General features: G+C 50.2%; 1 pseudogene; it reads left to right on the forward strand.

Moving 5' to 3' along the window:
- The window catches only part of LOC147116330 (uncharacterized), a 146648-nt pseudogene extending 129258 nt beyond the window's left edge, over window positions 1-17390 (forward strand).
- The last annotated feature ends 6630 nt before the right edge of the window (window positions 17391-24020 follow it).

A 24020-nucleotide genomic window follows, 5' to 3' on the forward strand; every position in this document is an offset into this window, starting at 1 on the left:
CGATCCACAGGAGTAGGTAGCTGCATCTTTCTTCCTCCCCTTTGCTTTTCAGCAGACCCGAGAGCATCAGCTCCACGTGTTGCTTGAACTTGTGCCATTCTCTATGTAAGTTCAAAGATTCCCAATTCATTCGAGGCAAGGGAGCTCGAACAATGTCCATTTCAAATCCCTGTTCTGACACCATGTTTTGTTTTGCACACTTTGTAAAAAATAATATATTGCGGGACAACGGAGTATTACAGTTTAACTCTTTTATTAAGCATTTGGTCTGTGATCTTACTCATACAGCACAGTGGGGAAAAGACTGGCATTAGGACCCCTAGCCTGGGTCTTCAAAACAATAGTAGTCCTTACAGATGCCTGCAGGCCAATGACAACTCAGCATGTGATCACATGTGAATATAATAGGTATTCCTTACAGATGCCTGCGGGCCAATGATAATTCAATATGCAAATGTTACAGCTGCTTCCTCTGTTCACTCCAAGGTTGTTCTCTATCTACCTGTCAGATTTTTAAAAGCTAAATGAGCCAAAACTTCCTCCAGCCAGCTGAATTTTAACAAAATGGAAACTGTCCTCAGTGCTCACAAACATCCCACAATCTTCCAGTTGCCCCCTCAGCCTATTGTAGAACTTTGAAATACTGCTCCACGCTAATCTCAGTTTCTTCAGCTGCCACATCCAACCAGTTAGTTCTTGTTTTTCTTTCTTGCTCTCTCTTTCTCTCTAGCTTTCTCTCTATCTCTTTCTCTCTTTCTCTCTAGCTGTGGCATTGAGTGCTGCTAGAGTTTGGTAAGTGGGAGAAAAGTCATTTAAGTGTATTTTGTGAATGTTAGTGTGTTAAAAAGTTAATTATTTGAAGTGAGTTTAATTTTTTAAGTGTATATTAAACTGCTGGGGAGTTTAAACCAGAAGTAGAATCCAGGTATAAAAGGGGTGGGACTAGTGCTGTTGCACAGAGTGCTGTGGCATTGAGTGCAGCTAGAGTTTGGTAAGTGGGAGAAAAGTAATTTAAGTGTATTTTGTGAATTTTAGTGTGTTAAAAAGTTAATTATTTGAAGTGAGTTTAATTTTTTAAGTGTATATTAAACTGCTGGGAGTTTAAACCGGAAGTAGAATCCGGGTATAAAAGGGGCGGGACTAGTGCTGTTGCACAGAGTGCTGTGGCATTGAGTGCTGCTAGAGTTTGGTAAGTGGGAGAGTTCGGGCAAGTGGGAGGTGAGGGTGTGTTTTTTGCTCTGTTTTGTTCCCCACTCCCAGGCTTAGACAGTACTGCGGAAGCAGAGCAGCGAGACGAGTCAACCAAACAGGCCCCACAGACAGTATTCAAGGAGGAGGTTGGTGATCAGCTGGTTGGTTGGTTTTCTTCCTTCTCTTTTATACCTTTAAGTTGGTAAGTCCTATTGAATAGTGGTGTAGTATTATCATCTATATCAGGGCAGAGGGTCTTCATAACGAATAATAAGAAATTTAATTAATTACATAGATATGGGTGAACAGGTGATGTGTCACTGTTGCGAAATGTGGGAGCTGGTGGACCCCATTGAGGCTCACGGTGATTACATTTGCGATAAGTGTTTGCTGCTAGAGGAACTCAAGCTCCATGTTAAAGAGCTTGAGACCGAGCTTCAGACACTGCGACACATCAGGGAGGGGGAGAAGTTCCTGGACTCTATGTTTCAGGAGGTGGTCACACCTATGAAATTAATTAATGCAGATGTAGTCCGTGGTCAGGGACAGGACGGTGTGACTATGAGTGAGGCAGGTACAGGGATCCAGGAGGTAGTGTTGAAGGAGCCGCAGCCCTTGCTCTTGTCAAGCAGGATCAAGGTTCTTACTCCCTGTGAGGGCGGGAGTGGGGACTGCAGGGAGGATGAGCAACCTGGCCACAGCACCGTGGTACAGGGGGCCATTCAAGTGGAGGGAGTAAAAAGAAATGTTGTAGAGGTAGGGGATAGTATCATTAGGGGGATAGATAGGGTTCTCTGCAGTCAAGAGCGGGAGTCCCGAAGGCTGTGTTGCCTGCCCGGTGCCAGGGTTAAGGACATCTCTTCTGGGCTGGAAAGAAACTTGGAGTGGGAGGGGGAGGATCCAGTTGTCGTGGTCCATGTTGGTACAAACGGCGTAGATAGGACAAGGAAGACGGTTCTGTTAAAGGAGTATGAGCAGCTAGGGGTCAAATTAAAAAACAGAGCCTCAAGGGTAATAATCTCTGGGTTATTACCTGAGCCACGAGCGAATTTTGCTAGGATAAATAAAATTAAAGAGTTAAATGCGTGGCTCAAAGACTGGTGTGGGAGAAATGGGTTTTGCTTCTTGGGACACTGGCACCAGTACTGGGACAGGAGGGAGCTGTTCTGTTGGGACGGACTCCACTTGGCCAGTGCTGGGACTAGAGTCCTGGCGAATCATATAACTAGGGCTGTAGAGAGGGCTTTAAACTAATTAGTGGGGGGGAGGTTTCTAGAGAGCAAATAATAGAAATGACAACAGAGAAGGTCATAGACTTAGGTAGCAGTGGGGGAATTAAAAAACAGAATGTGTCAGGAAGGGACAGAAGGTATGGAGTAAAAGGTAAAGTACTAAAAGGGGAAAAAACAGGAACTAAGTGTCACAAAACATATTTGAAAGTTCTTTATCTGAATGCACGTAGCATTCGTAACAAAATGAATGAGTTAACGGCACAAATAATTACATATGGGTATGATCTTGTGGCCATTGCAGAAACATGGCTGCAGGGTGACCATGACTGGGAATTAAACATACCAGGTTATTTAACAATCAGGAAGGACAGGCAGGAAGGGAGGGGAGGTGGGGTGGCTATGTTAATAAAGGAAGGAATCACTCTAATACAGAGAAATGATGTTGGGTCAAAGGAGCAGGATAGTGAAACAGTTTGGGTGGAGATAAGGAATAATAAGGGGAAAAAAACACTAGTGGGCATAGTCTATAGTCCTCCGAACAGTTGCAACTCTGTTGGACGGAGTATTAATCAGGAAATAGTTGAGGCTTGTAATAAGGGAACAGCTATAATTATGGGGGATTTTAACTATCATATTAACTGGACAAATCAAATTGGGCAGTGCAGCCTTGAGGATGAGTTAATTGAGTGTATTCGGGATGGGTTTCTTGAGCAGTATGTAACTGAACCGACCAGGGGGCAAGCAACCTTAGATTTGGTCCTGTGTAATGAGACAGGATTAATTAAAAATGTCCTAGTAAAGGATCACCATGGAATGAGTGACCATAACATGGTTGAATTCCATATTCAATTAGAGGGTGAGAAGGTTGGATCTCAAACAAGCATGCTGAGCTTGAATAAAGGAGACTATGAAGGTATGAGAGCGGAATTGATTAGAGTGGACTGGGAAAATAGATTAAAGGGTAAGACGGTACATGATCAGTGGTGTACATTTAAGGAGTTATTTTACAACTTCCAAAAAATATATATTCCACTGAGGAAAAAAGGGTGTAAAAGAAAAGATAGCCATCCGTGGCTAAGTAAAGTAACTAAGGATAGTATCCGACTAAAAACAAGGGCATATAAGGTAGCCAAATCTAGTGGGAGGATAGAAGATTGGGAAGTCTTTAAAAGACAGCAAAAAAATAACTAAAAGATTGATTAAGAAAGGGAAGATAGATTATGAAAGTAAATTAGCAAAAAATATAAAAACAGATAGCAAAAGTTTCTATAGTAATATAAAAAGAAAAAAGGGTGGCTAAAGTAAATGTTGGTCCCTTAGAGGATGAGACCAGGAAATTAATGGTGGGAAACATGGAGATGGCAAAAACGCTGAACAAATATTTTGTATCAGTCTTTACGGTAGAGGACACTAAGAATATCCCAACACTGGACAAACAGGGGGCTCTAGGGGGGGAGGAGCTAAATACGATTAAAATCACTAAGGAAGTGGTACTTGGTAAAATAATGGGACTCAAGGCGGATAAATCCCCTGGACCTGATGGCTTACATCCTAGGGTCTTCAGGGAAGTGACGTTAGGGATTGTGGATGCATTGGTAATAATTTTCCAAAACTCCCTGGACTCAGCAAAGGTCCCGGCAGATTGGTAAACTGCTAATGTAACACCCTTATTTAAAAAGGGTAGTAGGCAGAAGGCTGGAAACTATAGACCTGTTAGCCTAACATCTGTGGTTGGTAAAATGCTAGAGTCCATTATTAAGGAGACAGTAACGGGACATTTGGATAAACATAATTTAATAGGACAAACTCAGCATGGTTTCATGAAGGGGAAGTCATGTTTGACAAATTTGCTTGAGTTCTTTGAGGAAGTAACATACAGGGTGGATAAAGGGGAACCAGTGGACGTAGTGTATTTAGACTTCCAAAAGGCATTTGACAAGGTGCCACACAAAAGATTATTGCTCAAGATAAAAAATCACGGGATTGGGGGTAATATTCTGGCGTGGGTGGAGGATTGGCTCTCTAACAGAAAGCAGAGAGTTGGGATAAATGGTTCGTTCTCAGACTGGCAATCAGTAACTAGTGGTGTTCCGCAGGGGTCAGTGCTGGGTCCCCAACTCTTTACAATCTATATTAATGATTTGGAGAAGGGGACCGAGTGTAACATATCAAAGTTTGCAGATGATACAAAGATGGGAGGGAAAGTAGTGAGTGAGGAGGACATAAAAAACCTGCAAAGGGACATAGACAGGCTAAGTAAGTGGGCAGAGATTTGGCAGATGGAATACAATACTGGAAAGTGTGAGGTTATGCACTTTGGCAGGAAAAATCATAGAGCAAGTTATTATCTTAATGGCAAGAAACTGGAAAGTACTGTAGTGCGAAGGGATCTGGGGGTCCTGGTGCACGAAACTCAAAAAGTTAGTATGCAGGTGCAGCAAGTGATCAAGAAGGCCAATGGAATGTTGGCTTTTATTGCTAGGGGGATAGAATATAAAAACAGGGAGGTATTGCTGCAGTTGTACAAGGTATTGGTGAGACCGCACCTGGAATACTGCATACAGTTTTGGTGCCCATACTTAAGAAAAGACATACTTGCTCTTGAGTCAGTACAAAGAATGTTCACTCGGTTAATCCCGGGGATGAGGGGGTGGTCATATGAGGAGATTGGGACTCTACTCATTGGAGTTCAGAAGAATGAGAGGCGATTTTATTGAAACATATAAGATTGTGAAGGGGCTTGATCGGGTTGATGCGGTGAGGATGTTTCCAATGATGGGTGAAACTAGAACTAGTGGGCATAATCTTAGAATAAGGGGCTGCTCTTTCAAAACTGAGATGAGGAGAAACTTCTTCACTCAGAGGGTGGTAGGTTTGTGGAATTTGCTGCCCCAGAAAGCTGTGGAAGCTACATCATTAAATAAATTTAAAACAGAAATAGATAGTTTCCTAGAAGTAAAGGGAATTAAGGGTTACGGGGTGCGGGCAGGAAATTGGACATGAGGGCAGCACGGTGGCATAGTGGTTAGCACTGTTGCCTCACAGCGCCAGGGACCCGGGTTCAAATCCGGCCTCGGGTGACTGTCTGTGTGGAGTTTGTACATTCTCCCCGTGTTTGCGTGGGTTTCCTCCGGGTGCTCCGGTTTCCTCCCACAGTCCAAAGATGTGCGGGTTAGGTTGATTGGCCATGACAAAAATTGGCCCTTAGTGTTAGGGGGGGATTAAATACGTGGGGTTACGGGGATAGGGCTTGTGTGGGATGGCTGTCGGTGTAGGGACCGGGTGCTAGGGTTTGGATGATCAGCCATGATCTCGTTGAATGGCGGAGCAGGCTCGAAGGGCCGAATGGCCTACTCCTGCTCCTATCTTCTATGTTTCTAGGTTCGGAATGGTCATGGCCCTGTGGGTAGTGGAGCGGGCCCAGGGGCCGTGTAGCCTGGTTCTGCTCCTACTTCTTGTGTTCTAATTCTGTTAGATTTCAGGAGATGGTTTTATTCCTGTTCCTGGCTGGGGTGGAGATCGCCTTTACAGAAGGTAAGTTCTGTAGAAAATATAGGGACAGAGTGATCTCCTGGACGAATTTCGATCGCCTAGATGGGTCGGAGAGGAATTTCCCAGATTTTTTTCTCCCAAATTGGCCATTGGGTTTTTTATCTGGTTTTTCGCCTCTCCCGGGAAATCACATGGGTTCGGGTGGATGGAGAGTGATAGAAGATTTGAGGTTAGGATCAGATCAGCCATGATCTTATTGAATGGTGGAGCAGGCTCGAGGGGCTGACTGGCCTACTCCTGCTCCTATTTCTTATGTTCTTATGCTCTTATGTTCTTTCTCTCTCGCTCTCTTTATCTTTCTCTCTAGCATTCTCTCTTGCTCTCTCTTTCTCTCTCCTCTTTTTCCTCCATAGCTTCATTCCTCCAATACCACCCTTCCCACTTCCACCCTCAATAAATTACAACTCATCCAGAATGCAGCAAACAGTGTCCTGAACAACATCCGCATCACCCCTGTAATACAATAAGTTCCACAGGCTTGTTCTCATCTTCAAATTCCTCCTTGGCTTTACCTCCCCCTCTATCAGCAACCTCCTCCAGCTGTGTGCCTCTGTACCTCCCTCTGTTCCTCTGACCCTGGTTTATTCCTCATTCGCTGCTCTGCCATTAGCACTCACTTCTTCAACCACCATGCTTCTCACTCCCACTGCCTCGTCACCTCCTTCTCTGCCTTCAAATGCTTCCAGATGACCCTTCTCTTTAGCATTGCTTCCCCTCCCGCACCCCTTTTTGCACCACCATTCTTTGGCCACTACCCTGTTTGAGTTGTCTGTCTATGTGTGTAGCACTATAGAAATGTAGATTGTTGTAGAAATTAGTTTCAGTGTGTAGTGTAGTGGAAGTCCGGCACAGACTCGATGGGCCGAATGGCCTCCTTCTGTGCCGTTATGACTCTATGACTTATGACTCTAAGTTACTGTTTGTCCTTACTATTGAATTTCCAAAGAACTTGCTCAGAAGCAGATTTCCTGGCTTGTTGGCCACGCAGGGTGGTCTGAAGAGAGAAAAAGCATTGGGGCTCAATTTGCGGTCGGAGGCTTCCCGCGGGCGGATGCCTCCAACCAGCAAAAAATCCACGAATTTGCCTCCTGCCTCAGGATCCACGCTGACTCGCGCTCCTGGGCCTCTATGTGTAGAGGCCCATGTATCTCTGGGGCGCATGCGGTTCACAGGCGCCCCTGGGATCACCTGGGCTGGCCCAACCAATCAAAGAAGGGAATCCCCATTCATGCTTAAGGGGATTGCGTATGTATATAAAAAATACATTTAACATTACAAATAAATAAAATAAAAACATTACATATTTAAAATTAGTTAAAATACAATATAATTTACATTGAAAACAAAAATTTAATTTTTTGAAAAATAAATGTAAATGGTTAAAAATATCCTTACCTTATTGTACACTAGCTGAAGTGCCCAGCGGTGCCGAGGGATTTTTGAGGGCATGTTGGAAGAGAGAGAGAGAGAGAGCGACTGGGGGGGAAGAGAGAGCGCGACTGGGGGGAAGAGAGAGCGCGACTGGGGGGAAGAGAGAGAGCGACGGGGGAAGAGAGCGCACGACTGGAGGGACGGGGGGAGGGGGGAAGGGGGGGAAGGGGGGGCAAAGGGGAGGGGAGGGGAGGGGGGAAGGGAGGGGAGGGGGGAAAGGGGGGGAAGGGGGGAGGTGGGAAAGGGGGGAAGGGGGGGCAAAAGGGGGGGAGGAGGAGGAGGGGGGAGGAGGAGGAGGGGTGAGGAGGGGGGAGGGGGAGGAAGGGGAGGAGGGAGGGGGGAGGGGGGAGGAGGGAGGGGGGAGGGGGGAGGTGGGGGGGAGGGGGAGGGGGTGGGGGGGGAGGGGGTGGGGGGAGGAGGGAGGAGGGGGAGGGGAGGGGGAGAGGAGGGGGAGGGGAGGGGATGGGGGAGAGGGGAGGGGGGGAAGGAGCAGGGGAGAAAGGGAGCAGGGAGCCAGCAGACCCTCTCCCCCGAGCCCCGCCCTCCCGAGGCCCGATCTCACGAGGCCCGATCTCCCGAGCCCCGCCCCCGATCTCCCGAGCGCCGACCTCCCGAGGCCCGATCTCCGATCTGCCGAGCCCCGCCTCCCCATCTCCCGAGGCTCGCCCCCCCCCCCGATCTCCCGAGGCCCGATCTCACGAGCCCCGCCCCCCCCCGAGCCCCGATCTGCCGAACCCCGATCTCCCGAGCCCCGCCCCCCCACCCGAGCCGGCTTCAAGAGCAGAAAGAGAGACGCCGCCGCGCAACCTACTGCGTGAGGCCCGGCCGGACTCAAGTCGCGCGCGCTGATTCCTGCCCCACCCGCCTTTACTAAGATGGCGGTGGTGGCGACGCTCGGCTCAGGCCCGCCCCCTCCAGCCTGCACAATGATGGCGGCGATCGCGAGCCGCTTGTTGAGCGCGACGGGTGGTGCCTAGCTCGGGCGTGGCTGGGCAACAGAGGCCCAGGCTTACAGGCCTGGAAAAACGGTGAAAGGTAGGAAAATTCTAGATGTTAGAGAAAAGATTTACAAATTAATTAACTTTTTTTAAAAACAATTTGTGTTTTAAAAGCAACTTTTTTTTTTGCTGGAAATGTAGATTTGAAAAGAAACACGCAGAAAGTGGGAAAAAGAAATGAAAAGTTTGGAATCAAGATGGCGACGACTCACCTCGGTTCAGAATGATAAGGCCCGCCCACACACGCACCGATTGGTCAACCGTCAGGTCACTGAACTGTAGGATTGGTCAATCATCACATCACTCAACTGTAGGATGGCCCGCCCGCACACACAATGAACCCGCCCCCACTCGATGCAAATGAGCGGATAATGAGAGGAATTTTGAACGTTTTTTGGATACCGTCGGCACAATTTTTGTCCGACCGTCGGCACAATTTTTGTCCGAGCAAAAAGTAAATACACCTACAAGAGTCCCGTAATGATGAGCTTTCTTTTGATATAACATATGTGTAGGTACACTCTATAACTTTTGATTGTATAGCCGGCCAGAGAGACAGACAGAGAGACAGACAGAGAGACAGACATATCCTTTTATATATATAGATGTGTTTTAGGTGGAAAAATTGAGCGTGCCCCCTTTGGGATGCTAACTTCACCTAGCGCCCCGAAAAAATTAGCACCCCTGTGGCCGAAATTGAATGGTAGCGCCCCGAGAGGGAAGCGGGGTGTTTCTGGAAGCGCCCCACCTCCATCTTGGGGCACTGCAAGGGAATATTGCAGCGCTATGTGCCACAGGGCCTCGCCCTGAGGTATGTCGCGCCATGGTACTGCAGGCCTTCCTCCCCTTCTTAAAGGGGAGAGGCCTGGCGCAGCACGTCCCAGCACCCAGCTGGGTCACCAGGGATCAGGAGTGCCGGCAAACGAGCCCAGCACTTGAGGAGTGCCGGGCTCACGGAGAGCAGCTGGCACCCCATGGGGGGGCTTCACGGGGACCGGGGACAGCAACAGGGGCAGGTGCTGGCAGGCGGCCAGCAACAAAAATGGCCGCCCGCCACCTCCCCTTTAACTAGCACTGCCCCGGCCTAAGGTAGGTCACCCTAACCCCGGCGGACATAGCGTCCAGCGGTAAGTTGGGGGGCGCCACCGAAGATCGCGGCCAGGGCGCGAGCGGGGCACTGCACATGGCAATGATATCATCACCGGCGGCACAGCGCCACGGGGCGCTAACGGTTACCGCCGCCACTAACCTCCCGCTGAATTTCACAGGAGGCGCTGGCGGTGCCATGCCCGGGTGCTAGTTGCTTTGCGCCCCGTTAGTGCCCTTTGAGGGTGCTAACAGGAGGCGCAAAGCAACCAAATTTTTTCCCCCTTAATGTTTAAATGAAAAAAAATAATTTTTATGTTTTTTAACACTCTTACGCTGGCGTAAGAATTTGACGGGCATTCGCTGGGCAGATGCTGGGCAAATAGCCCAACTATCCGCCAGCAGATGCCCTTTTCCCAGGGATGGGTACGATCTGTCAAGATGATTGACGGATCGCAAGTTCCGGGTTTTAGCACGTGCGCTTCGCATGCCTAAACCGGGAACTTGCAGGGCCCCTACGGGCGCGTGCACACGTCATACACACCCGTGGGGGCCGCAAAATACGGCCCACATTATATTTAGGAATTTTTTTTTTTAATTGACTGGGGGAGGATTGTTCCAAAATTCTGCCCACAGTCAGTTCAAAAGACTAAATTAAATGTCTTCTGTTCAACTGCATTGCCTCCAAATTTACTGTTTTGTGAAATAACAACAGAAAAAGCTGGAAAAACTCAGCTGGCCAGGCAACAACCGTGGAGAGAGAAACAGAGTTAACATTTCAGGTCGAAGACCCTTCATCAGAACTGAGAAAAAAGCAGGAAATGAAACAGATTAAAAAGCAAGTTTGAGGGCTGGGAAATGAGGGAGGGGATGAAAGAACAAAAGGGAAGGTCTGAGAGAGGTGAAGAGACATTAAGAGATATTCAAGGCGAGACGAGATGGTAATAGGACAGGTAAAGAAACAAAGGATGGCTCTAGATGAAGTGTGAAATACGCTGGCAGAATGAGAGACAGCTGCCATGTGGGAGAGAAATAAAGGAAAAGGCACAAACCAAAAGTGTGGATAAAAAATATATAAAAATATGATGGGGGCCGAGGTTATGATCTGAAATTGTTGAACTCGATATTGAGTCCGGAAGGCTGTAAAGTGCCTGTAATGAGGTGCTGTTCCTCGAGCTTACACTGAGCTTCCGTAGAACAATGCAAGAGGCCGAGGACGGTGAGGTCTGAATGGGAATGGAGTGGTGAATTGAAATGACAGGTGACCGGAAGTTCGGGGTCACTCTTACAGACTGAACGGAGGTGTTCCGCAAAGCGGTCACCCAATCTGCGTTTGGTCTCCCCAATGTAGAGGAGACCACACCGTGAGCAGCAAATACAGTATACTAGATTGCAAGAAGTACAAGTAAATCGCTGTTTCACCTGGAAGGGGTGTTTGGGGCCCTGGACAGTCCGTAAGGGTGACCCTGAGCTTCCGGTCGCCTGTTATTTCAATTCACCGCTCCATTCCCATTCAGACCTCACCGTCCTTGGCCTCTTACATTGTTCCACGGAAGCTCAGCGTAAGCTCGAGGAACAGCACCTCATCTTCCGATTGGGCAATTTACAGCCTTCCGGACTCAACATAGAGTTCAACAATTTCAGATCATAACCTCGGCCCCTGTCATATTTTTATATATTTTTTATCCACACTTTTGGTTTGTGCCTTTTCCTTTTTTTTCTCTCCCACATGGCAGCTGTCTTTCATTCTGCCTGTGCATTTCACACTTCATCTAGAGCCACCCTTTGTTGCATTACCTGTCCTATTACCATCTTGTCTCGCCTTGAATATCTCTTAATGGAGGAAAAATTCGGTTGGTTGCACCACCCATTAGCGTCTAAAGAGGTCGAGAAGTGGAGTGCTAACCAACTAGCGCCCGGGCGCAGCGAACCCTGCGCCTCTTCCCAAATTGAGCGGACATTTAGCGCCGGCACTAAACTGTAGCACCCGCTCACTGGCGCACGCAGATCATGACGTAATTTCAGTGTGCAACACCCTTGGGGCGCCCTGGACCGGAAATTCAGTGGTGCCCCCCTCCGTTCCGCCTGTCGCTACCAACAACAGGTTACCTAGAAGGTTTCCCAGTCGCTGTCGGGCTGGGGGTCGCTATTTAAAGGGGACTCTTCCTGGATTATTAGTGGTAGCCATTTTTGGACCACACCTTCTGTGAGAGAGAGAGAGAAAGTTGCTCAGAGACAAACGGAGAGCCACTTCTGCAGTGAGCCAGCGCTGCCTGAGGAACTTTAGCCTTCTGAACATAACTTTGCAGTTGGTAAGCTTCTCAATCGGCATAACTTTCAGTGCGCACTTACTATGGGGGATGCATTGGATGGGAACGTCATCCTTCTCAATCATATTGACAGGGCACAGAGATGCAGGGATAGAGTGGCAGGCATGGCCAGACGGAGGAGGGCCAACAGACGTCGGCACATGAGACCTTACGCTGCCAGGGTTTTCCACCAACAGTTTTCGTATATCAACATGTCGGAGGAGCAGTGTTTCTGAAGGCTGCGCTTCAGTAAGGAGGTGGTCACTGAGCTCTGCCACCTGCTTCAGCCAGATCTGCAGCCTCAACTAAGGTGCAGGACATCTCTGTTGGTGGCTGTGAAGATCACTGTGGCTCTAAACTTCTATGCCAGCGGCTCCTTTCAGGCCGCTGCTGGGGACATTGCCAACATCTCACAGTTTGCGGTGCATTGCTGCATCTGTCAAGTGACTAATGCCCTCTTTAAAAGGAGACGGCAGTACATCTCCTTCCCAATGACCCCGGACAAGCAGCGAGAGCGCGCAGAGGGCTTTGCAAGGATAGCGGGCTTCCCCATGGTGCAGGGCGCCATTGACTGCACACATGTGGCTTTGCGGGCGCCTCTAGAGAATGCAGAGTATTTCCGCAACCGAAAGGGGTTCCATTCTTTGAATGTGCAGCTGGTCTGTGACCACCGACAGCTGATACTCTCTGTCAATGCCCACTTTCCAGACAGCAGCCACGATACCTTCATCCTATGCCAGACTTCTGTGGCAGACCTTTTCGAAGCCCCGGCTCACCCAGGAGGCTGGCTTCTCGGGGACAAGGGCTATCCTCTGTGCCCCTGGCTGCTGACCCCGCTCCGTTTGCCCAGTACCCCTGCTGAAGAACGATACAACGAGAGCCATCAAGTGACCAGGAACATCGTGGAGCACACAATCGGCGTGCTGAAGCAACGGTTCCACTGTCTGCACCATTCCGGAGGAGCCCTTCAGTACTCACCTGAGCGAGTCTCCCACTTCGTGGTTGTGTGTTGCATGCTGCATAACCTGGCAATCCTCAGGACCCAGCCAATGCCACCAGACATTGAAGCACCAGCAGAGGAGGAGGCGGAGGAGGAGGAGCAGCACCAAGATGGGAGGGAGGCACAAACTGCAAGGGCTGTCCATCAGAGGCTTATAGCAAGTCACTTCTAGGCCCCTCTGAGGGAATGCTTTCTGCCATTCCAAGAACATGAATGGAACCGTTCTGCTACCCCTAAGCCGGTCAAGGCAACAATTTGTGCAAAGAACAGACATGGACATTGTGAATAAATAAACTTCTTTATTTAACAAACTGTGTATCCTTCCCGCATGACAAAGCAATGGAAACAAACACCAAAACAAACAGACTGCCACATAATTGGCTCTCACACCCTGGAGACAATGTCCAAAACATAACTGGCTCTCACACCCTGGAGACAATGTCCAAAACATAACCAACATTCAGACCAGCATCCTCGGCCTTGAATGAAAGAAATAACATAATTTAGCAACACCTCCTACTTTTTGCCCCTCGTTGGTGATCTGCTTCCCTTGCGGAATTGCCCCCTTCCCGCCCTGCAGCTCCTCCGTAATGGGACCCCAGTGGCTGCAGCAAGGCTGGGGGAGGCCTGCTGACTGTCCGAAACTGAGACTGCAGATGCCCTTGAGGTAAGGCCTGGACCAGCTCTGGGCCTGGAGGGCCCGGCTGCTGACTGCTCCAACTCTGCATGGGCGGCAGCAGTCTGTCCTACAGGTGGTGGCAGCTGCAGTGGAGAAGTGCCAGTGGTGGCATCAGGAATGCTGTCATCCTGAGAGCGGACAGCAGCTCCCTGGTCGGCCGACACACTGGCACTCTGACGGGGCAGCACCGCAGCATGCGCAGCAATCGGCTGGTGCACAGATTGCTGGCCTGCTGTGGTGCGGCGAGGGCCCTGGGGAATCCTGCCCAATCCAGCGAGGGTGGCAGCAGTCAGTGCTCGCGTGGCCTCAATCTGCGTCTGTATGAGACCAGCCACTGACTGCATGGCAGCACTCAGCACTTGCGTGGCAGGTGCCAGTGCTTCGCCGAAGTCCTGGACAATCCTTGCCAGTGCTGCGCTGAAGTCCTGCACACTCCTTGCCTGTGCTGCGCTGAAGTCCTGGACACTCCTTGCCAGTGTCTCAATGCAATCGGGCATCCTTGCCACTGCAACCATGAGCTCAGTGTGCCCTCGGCCCAGCCTGGGCGCTCATTTCTGCGAGGGCACGCACATCATCTGTGTTCTGTGCAGCAGCACTCACGGCGCAACTCGCCCTCCGGGGAGATGGTGCCCCCGAGCTTCCCTATCCCCCTCGCGTTGCTGCAGGCCGCTGGGTCCTGGAGCTGCATCCTCCTCAGACCATTCTCTCCCCCGCTCCCCTCCAGGGAAGGCGTCTCCCCAGTCTGGGCATGGGCTGGCTCACCTGAGGGTGGCACGGATGGTCCAGCTTCCTCATCCTTGTCGCCTCCAGAGTCACTCGCACTGGCAGCTTGAGGACCCGCCTCCCGAGCTGGTGATGCAGCATCTGAAAGCAGGGAGGTTCAAGAGTGGCTTTAGCAAAAGGACAGGGTGGCAGCAAGGGATGCATGAGTGCTGCAATGCTCTGAGTTGGCTCGAGAGTGAAAAAGCATGCTGGTGTGGGGAACAAGTGGAAGGAGAGAGGTCAAAAAGGTGATGACCTTACCATTGCTGTCCACAATGGGGTCGGCATCTCCAGAGGCGACGGGGCCAATCATCCGGCTTGCCACAATCCGATGGACTCGCTCCTCCAGGTCTGTGAGGGTCTGCAGGTGAGGCCGGCCTCCTCCGGTCCGATGCTGTTGCCTTCTATTATGGGCCAGCTTGGCCTGCAAGAGAAAGGACAGGGTGTGAGGAAACCTGCAGCCCTGATCTGGGATGACATACCTCTCATGGTCGATTAGCTCTTACATTATGCAGCCCTGATCTGGGATGACATGCCTCCCATGGTCGATTAGCCCTTACATTATGCTGCCCTGATCTGGGATGACATGCCTCCCATGGTCCAGGAGCCCTTACATTATGCACAGAGCTGAATGTGTGTGTGTGTTTCCAGAAAGGGCCATGGGTGCTGGATGACAGCTGGCCATTGGGGCTTTGCACACCCTCTGGCCATAAAGTGAGGTCCAGATGGAGGGATGAAGATGATTCTGAAAAAGGCACTCATCCTGATGACCTGAGTGAGGTCGTTGAACTTCTTCCTGCATTGCATAGGAGTCCTGGGAACCATGCTGCTGGAGGTGACTCTGTTGGAAACCTCCCTCCAAGCTCTGCGATAGTCGCTGTGCTGAGGCCTCCTGCCATTCTCTGGGTAGAGTACAGATTGCCTGCGCTCCACCGCGCCAACCAGAGCATCCAATGCCCCCTCACTGAAGCGCTGCGCTCTCTCCCTGGCCCTCTCCATGTTCAGGCAGTTGTCGATGCCACAGGTAGGTTACCGCTGAGTTTGAGGCCTATGATGCACAGGGTGCGGCTGGAGATGATGATCGATCCGCCCCTTTAAGAGCTGTCCGGCGCCAGCGTGTCTGGCTGCACTCGATAATTGACAGCACCTGCGCTGCGCCCGCCCGCGGAGATATTGCGTCGCGCCGCCGGGTTAGCGCCTTAAGACTGTCGTGCAGCGCCTGATTTAGCAGGTACCCAATATCGCTGGAGGTGGCGATAATTTGCGCCTGGCGCTAAACTTTGCGCACCGCCAATACTAGCGCCCCAAACGGGGCGATACCGAATTTCTCCCCCAATGTCTCTTCACCCCCCACAAATCTTCCCTTTTGTTCTTTCATCCCCTCCCCCATTTCCCAGCCCCCAAACTTGCTTTTTAATCTGTTTCATTTCCTGCTTTTTTCTCAGTTCTGACGAAGGATCTTCGACCTGAAACGTTAACTCTGTTTCTCTCTCCATGGATGTTGCCTGGCCTGCTGAGTTTTTCCAGCGTTTTCTGTTGTTATTTCGGATTTGCAGCATCCGCAGTATTTTGCTATCATATTACTGTTTTGTGCGTTGTCCTAATTTGGAGCATTCAGTAGAGGGAGTAGTAAGTCCAACAATACCGAGCCCCTCAGAGCTCCCTAGGGTGGTTCCATTGGGTATTGTTTCGAAAGGGATAAAATGCTGCATTATTACTAGGCATTTTATTGCACACTTGGCCAAGGATAAGTGAAACCCATCGGTTGCTGATAGCTGATAATTCCATGACTTTTTTTTGTGAAAGCTTAATTGTTTTTTAGAGTAGCGTTTGGTTCAGCTAATTTACAGTACACCTCATTGCTTTTAGTGTGGTTTAACACCAAACACTTTCTATAAATTTACAATAGCATTATGGGATTTTAACTTTTCCTGTATTGATATTTTTGTGAAGATTTTGGGGTCGATTTTCATTCAGCAGTTAGGAAGGAGGCAGGACTACAACTTTTGGGTTTTAGTCCCGCCTACATCGACGTCCGGCCAATCCACGTGATTTTCCCTTGATTGACCTTGTTGAGCCCGCCCAGCAGGCTCAGCAGGTCAATTAAGGGCCACCCGGCAACAGGTGACGTCACAGACTGAAATTTCATCTGTCAAGAGGTCTTGACAGATGAAAATCAGTGTTTCACAGCTGTTTGAAGCTGTCAAACACTGACAGTCTGACTTCTAACCTGAGTCCTTCTACACAGACTCAGTTAGAACTGTCACCGGCACTGAAAGCTGAAGGCTGTCACTTTTGACAGATCGCAGCCATTCAGCTTTCAGTGCTGGCTGAGTGATGGACTCCCGAAACCTAGAGGAAGAAAGGCTGTTAAGGTAAGTACAGGTAATTTAAACTTCTTTACACACTTTAGACACACCAAACACACTTACCTTTGCACTCGTGCACCCATCACTCACCTTTACACCGACATCGCGACCCCTCCAAGTCCTTCAACCCGACGGCCCGCCTGCTCTAACTTGGCGTGGTTTGGAGCCGTCGGGAATCCCACACGACACCCCTCAAAATAAGGATTAGGCTAAAAACTGCCTGTTAACTACCTGTTAACAGGCAGTTAATTGGCACTAATCCCTTCCCGCCTCAGGTCGGCGGGTCCCAGTGCGAGGCGGGTACCCGCCTCCTTTGAAACTTACATGGAGGCGGGTTTTGGGCGGATGGTGTCGGGACCCCTGAATTTGGGATTTTTGCCCCCCGCACGCCTAAAAGCCCGCCTCACAGCTCACTGAAAATTGACCCCTTTGTTAACAATTTTTCACTGAAAAATCTCTTTAAAAAGCAACAATGTGTATGATATTTTACTCCTGAGGGGTTTTATTATAATATCAGTGAGTGCTTGTCTGTTTCAATAGTGGTTTTATTTTTCTGTGTACAGATTCCACAGCAGAAAACTGCACAGATCAAGTTGAGGAGCAGGACCTGTCTGTAGAGCTCCCGCCATCCATCACTACCTCCCACAACCTGTGTCTCATTGAAGTAGCACCGAGCACTGGTTCAGGACTAAGCTATGAAACATCTGAATTTTCTTCTAGTGATTTTCGACCTGGCATTGCTCAGGACACTGCTGTCCCATTCACAATCACAGATGACTGAGTCAAAATAGGGGGCGACTTGCGAATGTTGCCAGCGGCTTAATTTAGATTGACGTGATGATGCAAATGGAATGAGGAACTTTACTTATGATTGCTTGCTGATTAATGTATAATCAGAAGTGATCTACTGTACTTAGATCAGGAACTTACAGTCTAAAGTAAAAATAATGCATTTGTCGACTGTTGTAGAGCACTTATTGATATGTTGAATGATCCAGTCGAACAAAACCCAACAGAAAATAATAAAGTAGTATATATATATTTTACATGAGCATTTCTACAATCTGTGTTGCACAGTGGCTGCAGAGAATGTTGAACTCATTGGCCACTTTGCAGAGTTCCTTTTCTGAGCCTTGCTGCTAAGCAAAGGCTGGTCACCTCAACAAATGGGAGGCTAAAATTAGAGGGAGAGTCATCCTTGGCCCGTCTCCTTCAATTCCTGGTGAGGATTGGAACAGGATCACCTGCCTATTATTTCAGCTATATCTCTCAAAGACCATGAAGGTGTGTGTCTCTCTTTCTCTTTTGAAAAGAATGCAGGCAGTTGTCTCCCTGTACTCTTCCTGTACTGGTCCAAATGGTGCACCTATTCCGACATGGCTCCATATCGAATTTAATAGATGGGGGGGGAGTGTTTCATGCTTGGGTCATAAATATTGCACACTGGAAGTGCAGGCAGGTTGTTTGCTACACTGGAATTCTGTGCTTGAAGCAACTGTGTGATCATCTTGAGTAGTTTTTACTTTATTGGATCTCCTTTGCACAGTAGTTTTGAAAGTTTGTGTGGTGCATAACATTTTAAAACTACTGCACAGTTCTACGTAGTAATGCGTTACCCTCACATGAAGTTTAATTTGCTAGAGTTAATAGGGGTTTCAAAAATGGTTGTGGTGGTTGAAGATTAATCATCACAATCCCAGGACATCGCTGCAGGAGTTCCTCAGGGCAGTATCCTAGGCCTGTGGTAAAACTGTCTTTAAAGCAATGTTACAGCACCTATGTCCGTTTGCTGAGTGTAAACAAGCTTTCTGTAAAAACCCTTGATGCACTATCAATTACTCATAAAAGACTGAGAGTTAAGAGAGTAAGTAAAGGCTTTTATTAGCAAAGAACAGAGCATGCCTCTCGTGGTTGACTGGGTTCCAAGAAGGCAGGGGGCTGCAGGTCAATCACCTTTATACCTGGGCCTGTGTGGGTGGAGCCAGCCAAGACATGTTGAGGCATGCATAGGTACAACAGTGTGTAACAACAACAACAACAACAACAACAACAGTGGTTTACCACATTCACCCCTTGTTTAAAATTGAGTCCAGCGGGGTGAAGTGTACTAAAGGTTCGTGTAAGTAAGTCTATCAGGTGGCCTTGTATGCCGTCCTGATCGTCGTGGTGGCAGCGGTGATGGTGCAGCATCCAACGTTGAGTCTGGCGTCTCATTGAGTGGTTGGGTGGTCAATGACGGGTCCTGGGGCTGCGGCATGCCGTCTAGCAGGGTTGGGTTGTGGGTAGTGGTGGATGGCAATGGTAGTGTTTCAGGGGCACCCAAAGGTGCGAGATCTCGTGTGGGGGCTGTGTCCTCCCGCCCGTCTGGGTACGCTACGTAAGCGTACTGGGGGTAGGCGTGGGTAGTGGTGGATGGCGAGGGGGGTGTTTCGGGAGCACCCGAAGGTGCGAGGTCTCGTATGGAGACTGTGTCCTCCCGCCCGTCCGGGTACACCACGTAAGCATACTGAGGGTTGGCATGGAGGAGGCTCACCCTCTCGACCAGGGGGTCCGTCTTATGGGACCTCACGTGCTTCCGCAGTAGGACGGGTCCTGGAGAGGTCAGCCATGTCGGTAACGAGATCCCCGATGTGGACTTCCTGGGGAAGGAGAACATTCTCTCGTGAGGGGTAGCATTGGTGGCTGTACAGAGCAGTGACCGAATGGAATGGAGCGCCGCAGGGGGGACTTCCTGCCAGCAAGAGGTCGGAAGGCCCTTAGATTTCAAGTTTAAAAGGACTGCCTTCCAGACCGTCGCATTCTCCCTTTCCACCTGGCCATTCCCCCGGGGGTTGTAGCTGGTGGTCCTGCTTGTAGCGATACCTCTCGAGAGCAGGTACTGCCGGAGTTCGTCGCTCATAAAGGATGAGCCCCTGTCGCTATGAATATAGCTAGGGAAACCGAACAAGGCGAAGAGGTCATTCAGACATTTAATGACCGTGGTACTGGTCATGTCTGAGCAAGGGATGGCAAACGGGAAACGGGAGTACTCATCAATTATGTTGAGGAAGTACACATTGCGGTCGGAGGAGGGGAGGGGCCCTTTAAAATCGATGCTCAGCCGTTCAAAGGGGCGCGTGGCTTTGATCAGGCTTGCTCTGTCTGGCCTATAAAAATGCGGTTTGCACTCGGCACAGATTTGGCAGTTCCTGGTCATGGTCCTGACCTCCTCGATGGAGTAGGGCAGGTTACGGGATTTGATGAAGTGAAAAAACCTGGTGACCCCCGGGTGGCAGAGGTCATTGTGGAGGGTCTTCAGTCTAGCGACCTGCGCGTTGGCGCATGTACCACGTGATAGGGCATCTGGGGGCTCATTGAGTTTCCCGGGCCGGTACAAGATATCGTAATTGTAGGTGGAGAGTTCGATTCTCCACCTCAAGATCTTGTCGTTCTTGATTTTGCCCCTCTGCTTATTATTAAACATAAAAGCTACTGAACGCTGGTCAGTGAGCAGGGTAAATCGTTTTCCGGCCAGGTAATGCCTCCAATGTCGCACAGCTTCCACAATGGCCTGGGCCTCCTTTTCGACAGAGGAGTGTCGAATCTCGGGGCCCTGGAGGGTCCTTGAGAAAAAGGCCACGGGTCTCCCCGCCTGGTTAAGGGTTGCAGCTAGGGCAATGTCGGATGCGTCGCTCTCCACTTGGAAAGGGATGGACTCATCCACTGCGTGCATTGTGGCCTTCGCAATATCTCCTTTTATGAGAGTGAAGGCTGCACAGGCCTCTGCTGTCAGGGGGAAGGAGGTGGACTTGATGAGGGGTCTGGCTTTGTCCGCATAGTTGGGCACCCACTGAGCATAGTACGAGAAAAACCCTAGGCATCTCTTCAGTGCTTTTTGGCAGTGGGGGAGGGGGAGCTCCATAAGGGGGCGCATCCTGTCGGGGTCGGGGCCGATGACTCCGTTCTCCACTACACAGCCAAGAATGGCAAGGCGCTTGGTACGAAACATACATTTGTCCTTGTTGTATGTTAGGTTCAGCCGCTGGGCCGTACGGAGGAATTTCTCTAGATTAACATCATGGTCCTGCTGGTCGCGGCCGCAGATGGTGACATTGTCTAGATAGGGGAAAGTGGCCTGGAGCGCGTTCTGGTAGACCATCCGGTCCATCTCCCGTTGGAAGACTGAAACCCCGTTGGTGACGCCGAAGGGAACTCTGAGGAAGTGGTAGAGACGACCGTTAGCTTCAAAAGCTGTGTACTGGCAGTCCTCAGCCCTGATGGGGAGCTGGTGGTATGCCGACTTCAGATCAATCGTCGAGAACACCCGGTATTGTGCCATCTGATTGACCATGTCAGATATGCGGGGGAGTGGGTATGCATCTAGCTGGGTGTAGCGATTGATCGTCTGGCTGTAGTCAATAACTAGGCGCTGTTTTTCGCCAGTCTTCACTACCACCACTTGTGCTCGCCATGGGCTGGTGCTACTTTCAATAATCCCTTCCTTCAGGAGTCTTGCTACCTCGGATTTAATGAAGCTCCTATCCCCGGCACTGTAACGCCTGCTTTTGGTAGCGATGGGCTTACAGTCGCGGGTGAGGTTAGCGAACAAGGAGGGGGGGGGACTTTAAGGGTGGAGAGGCTGCAAATGTTGCGCGGCGGGCGACTTAAAAGCTGCTGGCTGCAGACTGTGAGTGGGGGGAGGGGTCCGTCGTACGCTAATGTGACACTCTTAAGGTTGCACTGAAAATCCAACCCCAGTAGAACGGCAGCGCAAAGATGGGGCAGGACCAGGAGTTTAAAATTTTTGTATTCTGTGCCCCTTACTGAAAGGGTCACTACACAGTAGCCACCGACGTCCGCTGACTGGGCTTTGGAAGCCAAAGAGATCCGATGTCGCGTCGGCAGGACCGGGAGAGAGTAACTCCGCACCGTGTCGGGGTGGATAAAGCTTTCCGTGCTCCCGCTGTCAAAAAGGCAGGTAGTGGCGCGGCCGTTTACCTTAATGTCCATCATGGACCTGGACAGTTGATGAGGGAGAGATTGGTCCAGCGTCACGGAGGCCAGCGTATGGTCGAGCGAGTCGACGTGGTCGTCAGATGAGGCGGTGGTTGAGTCCGGGTCCCCCGTGGTTGAAGTTGGAGATGTCCGAGATGGCGGACAAAATGGCGGCGCCCATGGTCCCGATCCCCACGCGGCTGGGGGAGTCCAAGATGGCAGACAAGATGGCTGCCCCCACGGTTCGCACGCGGTGCTGCTGGCGTTAGCGGTTTTACCTTTGCATGCGCTGGCATAGTGTCCTTTCTTCCCGCAGCCGGAGCAGGTAGCGTTTCTCGCCGGGCAGCGTGCTCTGGGGTGTTTTGCCTGGCCACAAAAATAAAATTTCTGTGCCTTGGACATCGCAGCAGCAGTTGAAGGTGGCGGTCCCATGACCCAAGGTTGTGGCGTCCACGTTGCGGAGCGGTTAGGGGAGAAGGCGTCCATATTCCTGTGGGCCGCGTCGAGCGAGAGCGCGAGGGACACTGCCTTTCTCAGGTCCATTTCTCCCTTTTCCAACAGTCTCTGCCAGGAATAGTCGGACCTTAGACCCGCAACGAAAGCATCTCGGATCAGTCCCTCCGTGTGTGCTGCGGCTGATGCTTCTTTGCAATCGCAGTCTCGGCCGAGTATCCGTAGTGCCCGTAGGAAGGCCTCCACCGATTCCCCGGGCTGCTGTCTGCGGGATCTTAAGAGGTGCCGGGCATAGACCGTATTTACCGGGCGTGCGTATTGCCCTTTTAGCAGACCGATAGCCGCCACGTAGGTCGTCGCGTCCTGGATTATTGTATAAACTTGGTGGCTCACCTTTGAGGCCAGGATTTCCAACTTGTTTTCGTCCAGGGTCACAGTTGAGGCTTGCAGGTAGGCCTCGAAGCAACGCAGCCAATGCGCGAATTTGGTAGCCGAACCCGCTTCTTGGGGGGTCTAGGTCCAGGCATGTTGGTCTGAGGGCTCGCAGCAGCTCCTGTTGCTCAGCGTTTGGTGCAGCAGCCTGCTGTTCAGCGTTTGGTGCAGCAGCCTGCTGTTCAGCAAATGTCGACATTTTGTTTTTGCTAATAAAATTGATGCACTATCAATTACTCATAAAAGACTGAGAGTTAAGAGAGTAACTAAAGGCTTTTATTAGCAAAGAACAGAGCATGCCTCTCGTGGTTGACTGGGTTCCAAGAAGGCAGGGGGCTGCAGGTCAATCACCTTTATACCTGGGCCTGTGTGGGTGGAGCCAGCCGAGACATGTTGAGGCATGCATAGGTACAACAGTGTGCAACAACAACAACAACAACAACAACAACAGTGGTTTACCACAACCCTGAAACAACGCGATGACGTCATCACGTTGGTCACATGGTGCCCCGAGTGGTGGGAAACGTGATGACGTCATGACGTCAGAGGTGGGAGTTTCTGAGTTCAGACCTCGTGGAACAAGCTACTGTATAGACCTGTTTGCTGTTGCTCCTGCATGTTTTTGTTTTGTTCACCGGTTTAATTAAATTTGGTTAATTTACTGAACTGACTCGACCTCAGTGATTTAGATAGGAATCCGTTGATTCCTACAGGCCCAACCATCTTCAGCTACTTCATCAATGACCTTCCCTCCAACATAAGGTCAAAAATGGGGATGTTCACTGATGACTGCACAGTGTTCAGTGCCATTCACAACTTCTCAGATAATGAAGCAGTCCATGCCCGCATGCAACAAGACCTGGACGATGTTCAGGCTTGGGCTGATAAGTGGCAGGTAACATTCATGCCACAGAATTGCCAGGCAATGACTATCTCCAACAAGCAAGAGTCTAACCACCTCCCCTTGACATTCAACGGCATTACCATCGCCGAATCTCCACCATCAACATCCTGCGGGGTCACCATTGACCAGAAACTTAATGGGACCAGCCACATAAATACTGTGGCAACAAGAACAGGTCAGAGGCTAGGTATTCTGCAGCGAGTGTCTCACCTCCTGACTCCCCAAAGCCTTTCCACCATCTACAAGGCACAAGTAAGGAGTGTGATGGAATACTCTCCACTTGCCTGGATGAGTGCAGCTCCAACAACACTCAAGAAGCTTGACACCATCCAGGACAAAGCAGCCCACTTGATTGGCACCCCATCCACCACCTTAAACATTCACTCCCTCCAACACCGGCGTACCGTGGCTGCAGTGTGTACCATCTATAAGATGCACTTCAGCAACTCGCCAAGGCTCCTTCGGCAGCACCTCCCAAACCCGCGACCTCTTCCACCTAGGAGGACAAGGGCAGCAGGCACATGGGAACACCACCACCTCCAAGTTCCCCTCCAAGTCACACACCACCCTGACTTAGAAGTATATTGCTGATCCTTCATCGTCGCTGGATCAAAATCCTGGAACTCCCTACCTAACAGCACGGTGGGA

This window comes from Somniosus microcephalus, chromosome 6 (assembly GCF_052327205.1).
Source record: "Somniosus microcephalus isolate GS21.2 chromosome 6, FLI_Smic_1.0, whole genome shotgun sequence".
Taxonomy (NCBI): Eukaryota; Metazoa; Chordata; class Chondrichthyes; order Squaliformes; family Somniosidae; genus Somniosus; species Somniosus microcephalus.